Below are 9514 nucleotides of genomic sequence, written 5' to 3' on the forward strand. Positions count from 1 at the left end.
CTGAAGATGGCCGAATTGGCCGAAACGTTGGACGTGTAAAAACAATAAAAGTTTTGAGACTATAATTTGGATAATGTTTTGAATTATTTAGTAATAAACCCTCTATTGCTTATCACTCCTCTGTATAAACTTCATGTTCTAAATCTATCTACAAGTGAATGTATTTTATTCACTATTATCATGTTCTAACATTTTTTGCGTTATTTTAAAGGTGCTAAAAACTTTATTTGTAGACATGAAATACATTTCAATTTTTATTTATTTTTTTATTATTATTATTTTTTTTTTTTTACAGAAGTATATGACCGAAAAAGAGTTTTCCTGAAAAAAAGTCAATTTTCAAAATTTGTTTCAGAAATGGTACAAGATATCATTTTTTTGTTTTTTTAAACTTTAGTTGAAGTAGAAACGGGGATATGTTTTAAAATGTAGTACACTTAGGTATATAATACCAAAATATAATTTAATATATAATTTTGAAATTAGATCTCTCCTTGAAGTTTATATTATAAAATATTTTAAATATGCAAATTTTTATGGTTTTAAAAACCCAACTTGTAGATATATTTTAAACATGAAAATTATGCAGTGGTATAACAAACAAAAGAATGTTTATTAGTAAAAAAAATCATCAGATTTTAAAACATTTTCCCAAAAAAGAGATGCATCATAAATGTTATTATTTTCGATAAATAGCCGCTTGTAAAGTAAGCCAACATTATTTAAATAAGCATTAATATATAAGTCCAAAATTGTTTCATTTACTTTATTATTTAATTATGCCTTAAATTTCATGTACTAAGTACAATTAATTGTAATTTTTTTTTCTCCTCGATAGTGTACCACTTACATGTACGTACTACTGTAAAAAAAATAATGGGTAAATTACCTGAATATAATGAAGATTATTCATGTAATTTTTACCACCTTTTGGAAATCAGCATTTGGTAGTTACTTGATTACGAACTTTATTGTACTGACGATTTCACACTATGATGTTTTTTTTTTTTTTTTATGGCAGTGATCTCTGTAGTGAAATTGTAAACTATCCAAATTTCATGCTTTTAACTGATTATGGAGTTCTAATATACTATTGAGAATATGCAACTGTGATATTTATTTCCATTTCTTGATTGATTGATTTTTGGTTCGTATATCTGTCTTGTATTTGATTTAAATCGTCACTAAATAAGTTAATACAAAAACCTGTATGTTTAAACTTCGTTTTTTTTAGAAGAGTTATAATATTGATCTAAGCTATTAAATCTTATGATTAATATCAGGGGAAGTTTCGAGTGCGGGAACAATTGAATCAAAAGCTTTGCCGAGGGCGAAGTCATGTTTAAACGCAGAAGTTTATTCAGGCCAGAGGAGACAATGAGAATCTGCCGGGACAGTATTGATCAAAAGTTAACAATAGCGACTGGAAAATCTTCAAGAGGAGGAAATGAAAGGAACCGGTTGTCATGGTGATACCTCGCTACAGAAAGCGGTTGTCAGTATGGCCTGTCAGTGTTGACTTTCAGAGAGCTTACTGTTCTCTGCCTAAAAACTGATACTTTGGAGTGTCACACCTCTATATGATATTTTACAAAAAGAAAAGCCGGATCAAGATACGTGGAATATGAATTCACAGTTATTTTGGTAAGATATATTGTTTCCTTCGTTTTATAAAATATATATATATTTTCTCTGAAACTCCATACAATGGATATCCTCCGTAAAGACCATTTTAGCTGTTATATAGGGGTACCCCTGAAGAAGAAATTAATATAAAACGAAACCAAAAATAAAATAAGAGCATTATTTACATATCGTCACTTAAGCTGTGATACCTCGTCCGAAAAAACAATAATACTATCTTTTTTTTATTTATTTAATGTAATTTACATCTGTAAAAAATAATAAATACAATAAGTAAATATGTGGAATGTTTCGTTTACACTTGAAAATCTTGGGAAGGAACCACCCATTGATGGTACTTCAAGGATTAATTTAAATTAAAAGGTCCCGTGGCCATCTTCTTTTCAGACGCTTAAGAGGATTATTAGGTAATGAAGGTTAGCCAGGTTAGAAGCAAGTGGATTAGGGTGGTTGGGAAGTATATCATGGAAGGAATGGTATCTGGTTTTAAATTTAGATTTAAAAATCGATTTGCAACTTCATTGAAGAATAGTTGTTGTTGTCTGTGGCTTTAGGGCGTAAAACCCTGAGGTCATCAACGCCTATGTTTCGTGCTTTATAATTCTGTTTCATTATATTTATAATTCTATTTCACTATATTTTTCTCTTTAAATAATTTAAAAAAAAAAATTAAATAATTACTTCTTTTGGTATTTTGTATTACGTATAACGTTGAAGAATAGTTATAATCGATTTCGATATACGACCATGACATTTATGATCGAGGATATTTATCATCCTGTTTCTTTTTAGTGACCTCTTCCTACTCGTACTTATGATTATGCCATCTCCAGCTGAGTATCTTATTAGTTGAGCATACATTATTTTATCAATCCTATAAGTTGAGTTTAGATTATTTATTTACTATTTTATCGGCGGAGTTTAGTATTCAGTTATTTACAATGGAGTGTTCATTATTTTTAATGTTTAGAATTTTTAGTGTGAAGTTTAATCAAGATATTTTTAATTTTTTTAAAAACATATTTTCATGCTTGATTTTGAAATATTTCAATAATCTAACATAAAATTTAATAAAAATAATAATACTTGTCTTATGTACTTTTTAATTTTCTTTTTTATTATATCTTACTATTTGTAGTACCACCAATAGGTAGGTAGTATTATTATTTACACTGAACCTCATTATTTTTCTTATAGACTCTGCTTATATATTTGCTAAATTTATTTTGCCTAAATTAGTCTAAAATGATCAACCGCATTGCTTATTTTAATATTAAACTGTATTGAAATGATTTAAATTTATCATAATTTATTTCATATTCAACGTTGAACCATTAAATTTATAGATGAGAAAAGCCAAATTTTTATTTTTATTTTAGTACCTGTTATTATGTTATTCTTTTAAAATTTCTTTCCCTATTCAACATTCCTAGTTCCGTACTACTAACATAACTGTAAATTTATCCTAAAAATATTTATAACTGAAAGATTATGCACTGTATTATTTAAATTTGGTATTGCTATTTTAAAAGATTTAATAATTGCCTCACTATTACTGTTTTACTTTTAATATCTAAGTTATTTTCAGAATGCGTCCCCATTCTTTAGCTGATTGTATGATTAACAATTATTTACTAAATTTTCATAGCCTTATAATGCGAAAAAAATAATTCTTGTTTATTTCGTATACTTTTCGACCTTAATTATGAGAATATTACCGTGTTTTTTTAAATAATAATATTCCACAATATTTAAATATAAATAAATATTATAATCAGCCACAATATCATATTCGCAGTAATCATTAATATAAATAAAAAACAAAATTTATTTAGAATCAGCATATGTGTGCGTAATTATAAGCTGATATTTTTAATTACTAATCAATTTTTGAGTCGAAATTTTCTAAAATTTGACTGCGGTTAACTTTGAACCAGAATTTTAGGATAATTTGCTCAAGTAAATATGTCCTCATTTTCTGGTGATGCGTCTACTGATGTTTTCTAATTCTTTAAAGTTTCCACATCCTTTAATTTAATAGTAATTTAAAAATCAATTTAAAAACATTTATTTATAATAATGATTTATTTTGAAATGTTTAAATTTCGATTTTGATAATATATATAGTTTGGTTATAGTGGTTATAACCTTGTATCATGATAGTATCAAATCGTACTAGTTATTGATTCTCATTTCATTATAATGAGTATTAGAATTGGTATGGATAACAAATACGTAATATTGACAAAATGTGAACTTGTAGTGTTTCTTTCATTTATATTTTCAGACTTTTCAGTGTAACTGAGTGGAAAATATTGAATAAATAAAGGTTCAAATAAAAATAAAGGTTCAAACTCAAAGTAACCCTCTTTACTATACCTACTTTTTTCTCCTGTAGTCTTCAACAATTACTATATAAAAATTTACAAACAAAATCTATTTTAAATATTTTGTATATATTTATATAATCATACATGTATTCCTAAATTGATATTTCATTGCCTTGTTAAAGAATAAAAAAAAAGCTGAATGCCATAAGATCTCCAATCAGACTGAAACTATGCCAAGCTGATGGTGATAGACGAGGGATGGAGCACATAGAGTGTTGGCACACGCTCTAATTAATTACCATTTTTAAAGGTTTTCACCAACCAACTAATTAGTGGACTAATAGAGGCCTCGGGCCCAGTGGGGGTGAATCTAGGGCGAGCGGCGGCGACGTGGGAAACGAGTGAGGGAAAAGTGCACAGGGAAAGTGTTCTTCGTGGGAAAGCCTGCATTTTGAGGGCGCATGTGTATAGTCTGCACGCAGTCCTCGCCCGTCTTAAACTTTTCCCTGTCTTCAGGCACATGTCAGGCTGCAATTGAGTTGTATATCTACCAGGAGATAATGTAATTATCTTATAATAAAATATATTTCTAAGAAACAACATCATGAATTAAAAAGACTGGCATAACATTGTTTAATAGGTATTCATACTGTCGTATATTATAAATTTAGGAAGGACAAAAATAGTAAAAGTCAAAAAATGGCCGAAATAAATTGCCATTTTCAAATTCAAACTTCCTTTTTTTTTTTACAGCTTTCTCCTTGCTTAGTTCCTTTGTTCTACCCTAGAAAAGAAATATAATGGAAAAAATCATGTTAAGTTCAAAATATTCATTCAAAACACTAAACCTACTTAGGTCATAGTTTGACTTATACTAGTTTTCAACCCCTTCCCTTAGAAAAACAAGTTAAATTATATTTTTAAAATTATCATCAAGCTCACCTTTTCTCATAATCTATCCCTCAATTTTATTTATTCATTTTCATCTTATTTTATTTAATTTAATATTTTATTTTTTTCATTTGATATTGTTTTTTTCTAAACTTTTATTATTTAATTTAGGGCTTATGGATAATCAGGGATCTCAGACAGTTTTTTTATCGTCTCTGATTTAAATTCCAATGGTAAGAAGAGTTTTTATGAAAGGAACGAAAGCAAGCTCCAACTTGAGATTGTTGATGACTTCTCATATTATGGTACGATGGATGGCAACACTGCAACTAACTAGACAAGAATTTATTTTTATTTTATTTTTTAAAAAGATTAAAAATATAATTTTTTTAAAAATAAACCCTCTTTATTTATAATCATAAAATTCTTTCTTGAGACTGGCAATTTTTTACTAAATAATTCAAAACATTATCCAAATTATAGTCTCAAAACTTTTATTGTTTTTACACGTCCAACGTTTCGGCCAATTTGGCCATCTTCAGGGACTATCTTAATTCACTATGAAACATTATTTAATCATTCCAAACACTTCATACAGGCTCTTCTGCCCAGGTCAAAACATTTTTATCCAATAAGTCAAATATCCATTAAAAATCACAGTCAAAAATATTTCTCATTAACCACTATCATACACTTTTATTACAACCTTCTTTTGTGAAGTGAATTAAGATAGTCCCTGAAGATGGCCGAATTGGCCGAAACGTTGGACGTGTAAAAACAATAAAAGTTTTGAGACTATAATTTGGATAATGTTTTGAATTATTTAGTAATAAACCCTCTATTGCTTATCACTCCTCTGTATAAACTTCATGTTCTAAATCTATCTACAAGTGAATGTATTTTATTCACTATTATCATGTTCTAACATTTTTTGCGTTATTTTAAAGGTGCTAAAAACTTTATTTGTAGACATGAAATACATTTCAATTTTTATTTATTTTTTTATTATTATTATTTTTTTTTTTTTACAGAAGTATATGACCGAAAAAGAGTTTTCCTGAAAAAAAGTCAATTTTCAAAATTTGTTTCAGAAATGGTACAAGATATCATTTTTTTGTTTTTTTAAACTTTAGTTGAAGTAGAAACGGGGATATGTTTTAAAATGTAGTACACTTAGGTATATAATACCAAAATATAATTTAATATATAATTTTGAAATTAGATCTCTCCTTGAAGTTTATATTATAAAATATTTTAAATATGCAAATTTTTATGGTTTTAAAAACCCAACTTGTAGATATATTTTAAACATGAAAATTATGCAGTGGTATAACAAACAAAAGAATGTTTATTAGTAAAAAAAATCATCAGATTTTAAAACATTTTCCCAAAAAAGAGATGCATCATAAATGTTATTATTTTCGATAAATAGCCGCTTGTAAAGTAAGCCAACATTATTTAAATAAGCATTAATATATAAGTCCAAAATTGTTTCATTTACTTTATTATTTAATTATGCCTTAAATTTCATGTACTAAGTACAATTAATTGTAATTTTTTTTTCTCCTCGATAGTGTACCACTTACATGTACGTACTACTGTAAAAAAAATAATGGGTAAATTACCTGAATATAATGAAGATTATTCATGTAATTTTTACCACCTTTTGGAAATCAGCATTTGGTAGTTACTTGATTACGAACTTTATTGTACTGACGATTTCACACTATGATGTTTTTTTTTTTTTTTTATGGCAGTGATCTCTGTAGTGAAATTGTAAACTATCCAAATTTCATGCTTTTAACTGATTATGGAGTTCTAATATACTATTGAGAATATGCAACTGTGATATTTATTTCCATTTCTTGATTGATTGATTTTTGGTTCGTATATCTGTCTTGTATTTGATTTAAATCGTCACTAAATAAGTTAATACAAAAACCTGTATGTTTAAACTTCGTTTTTTTTAGAAGAGTTATAATATTGATCTAAGCTATTAAATCTTATGATTAATATCAGGGGAAGTTTCGAGTGCGGGAACAATTGAATCAAAAGCTTTGCCGAGGGCGAAGTCATGTTTAAACGCAGAAGTTTATTCAGGCCAGAGGAGACAATGAGAATCTGCCGGGACAGTATTGATCAAAAGTTAACAATAGCGACTGGAAAATCTTCAAGAGGAGGAAATGAAAGGAACCGGTTGTCATGGTGATACCTCGCTACAGAAAGCGGTTGTCAGTATGGCCTGTCAGTGTTGACTTTCAGAGAGCTTACTGTTCTCTGCCTAAAAACTGATACTTTGGAGTGTCACACCTCTATATGATATTTTACAAAAAGAAAAGCCGGATCAAGATACGTGGAATATGAATTCACAGTTATTTTGGTAAGATATATTGTTTCCTTCGTTTTATAAAATATATATATATTTTCTCTGAAACTCCATACAATGGATATCCTCCGTAAAGACCATTTTAGCTGTTATATAGGGGTACCCCTGAAGAAGAAATTAATATAAAACGAAACCAAAAATAAAATAAGAGCATTATTTACATATCGTCACTTAAGCTGTGATACCTCGTCCGAAAAAACAATAATACTATCTTTTTTTTATTTATTTAATGTAATTTACATCTGTAAAAAATAATAAATACAATAAGTAAATATGTGGAATGTTTCGTTTACACTTGAAAATCTTGGGAAGGAACCACCCATTGATGGTACTTCAAGGATTAATTTAAATTAAAAGGTCCCGTGGCCATCTTCTTTTCAAACGCCTCGAAGGATTATCAGAGATTGTTAAGAATGACAGATTAATAACTAATGGGTTAGGATGGGTAAGGAGTTTGGAATGAAAAGACGCATATCTGTTTTGGGCCAAATCTGCAACGAATATGATGTTAAGGTCTTTGTGGATGAGTTTATTTGTAACGTAATAAGGAGCATGAAGGATTTTACGTTATAATACTATTTAACAATAAAAAAAGAAAAAACAGCCTTCATTTTATTTGAAACATATGTAATTTTTCTTACTTCAAAAATTCTTTCGCACCTGTAACAGGGGTGCTAAATTAAAAATTGAACAAATCTAGAAGAACCGAGGGCAATCAACGGACAATTTTTTTTTTTTTCAATTTTCAGTTAATACTTATTTTGAAAAAAATAACCTTAAATATTGAGGAAGGCGTTTAAATCGTTTTTTATACGCTGAATGCACTACAATGACTGAAGACCGGTTGCTCCATCAGATTTTAAACAATGATTTCTCAAATCTCGGGTAAAATCAATAATTATCCGTTGGACCAGAAAAGTTAACCTTTAAATCTGGCGGTAAGCTTTACCTGCCAATCTAACGTTAACAGCGATAGGCGATTAACATCATCCTTGAAGATAGGAATGCGGAGTTTGCCATTTATCTCAGTTTCAGGTAACCTGATTAACAAAACTATAAATGTTAGGTTGCTGCTCCCACAATATGACCACTCATTTATGGTACACCCTGTATAAAAATAAATTTGGAATATTTCTAAATAAAATGGGAGTGCAAACCTTTTTTTGAATTAATTCACATTATACATCTTCTGGAAACTATTTAATATTATTATTGTTTTATTAGCTACTATTATGAATTCTTATGTGATATAGCACATTTTATTTCTTATTTTTATTGTGTATTCAAATTATATTTCAATTACCGAAGATGAACCCTCTCAGTTCCAAACCTTGACACCTCATTAAAATCCCGTATGTTATAACAGATATAGCCATGAAAGATGCGTGCGAAAGATCTTTCCGATCTGGACACTGGTTTTAATCATACAAAAAACGGCAGCTGCTCCAACCGGTGCAAAAAAGAAAACACAAAACGGCCTTTAAATGCCAACAGGAAGGACTCGAACGAATTTGACGACAACTTGGATTTTAAATCCAGTTTATATTGTACAATAATACGCTCTATCTGGAGGTCGTTGGATGTTTGGGTTCGGCAGACTGTATGTCATTTATAGGCGGTCTCTCACAAATTTAGGCATGCTCTGTGGGAAGCGGTGGAACCTTGAACCAGACCTACCATTAGAGATACACGTGTAGGATATCATCCCAATCTCAATTTATCGAATAACCTGCAATAGAAGCATATTTTGAAGATATTTAAATTTTGTTGCTGGCAATAATTAATTCAAAGAAAGTGAAGGCAAATGGAAAAGTGGTTAATTTTTTTTTTGTATTAATTGTAATATGCACTAAAGCATATTTAAAACAATCTACATTTCCATGATCGATCATAAAACCCTTTTTATTTATTTCATACCAGATCGGCCTGGTGGTTATAACAGTTACATTTTTTTTAAACATTTGATTATGGGAGGGAGATCGGATAGCACAGTCTCGTACAAAAGACACCTCTAACTAGATAGTACAAGAGCCAGGAAGAAAAAAAGGCAGTTATCTCACCCCAATTTTTGATTATTTTAATTAAAACTATGTATAATTAATAGTCACAATTAATGAGTCTGTCAAGTATAGGTGGGGGAATAAAAAATGGTGGCTGTTTCAAAACCTAATAAATTTGTAGTAGAATAAATTTGCTGAAATATTACTCCTAATAGAGATATTTACGACCAATAGTTCTCGAGATATAGCTTTTTAAAAAGCAA

Source organism: Halyomorpha halys, unplaced genomic scaffold, assembly GCF_000696795.3.
Source record: "Halyomorpha halys isolate HHAL.00 unplaced genomic scaffold, Hhal_1.1 Scaffold1133.1, whole genome shotgun sequence".
NCBI lineage: Eukaryota > Metazoa > Arthropoda > Insecta > Hemiptera > Pentatomidae > Halyomorpha > Halyomorpha halys.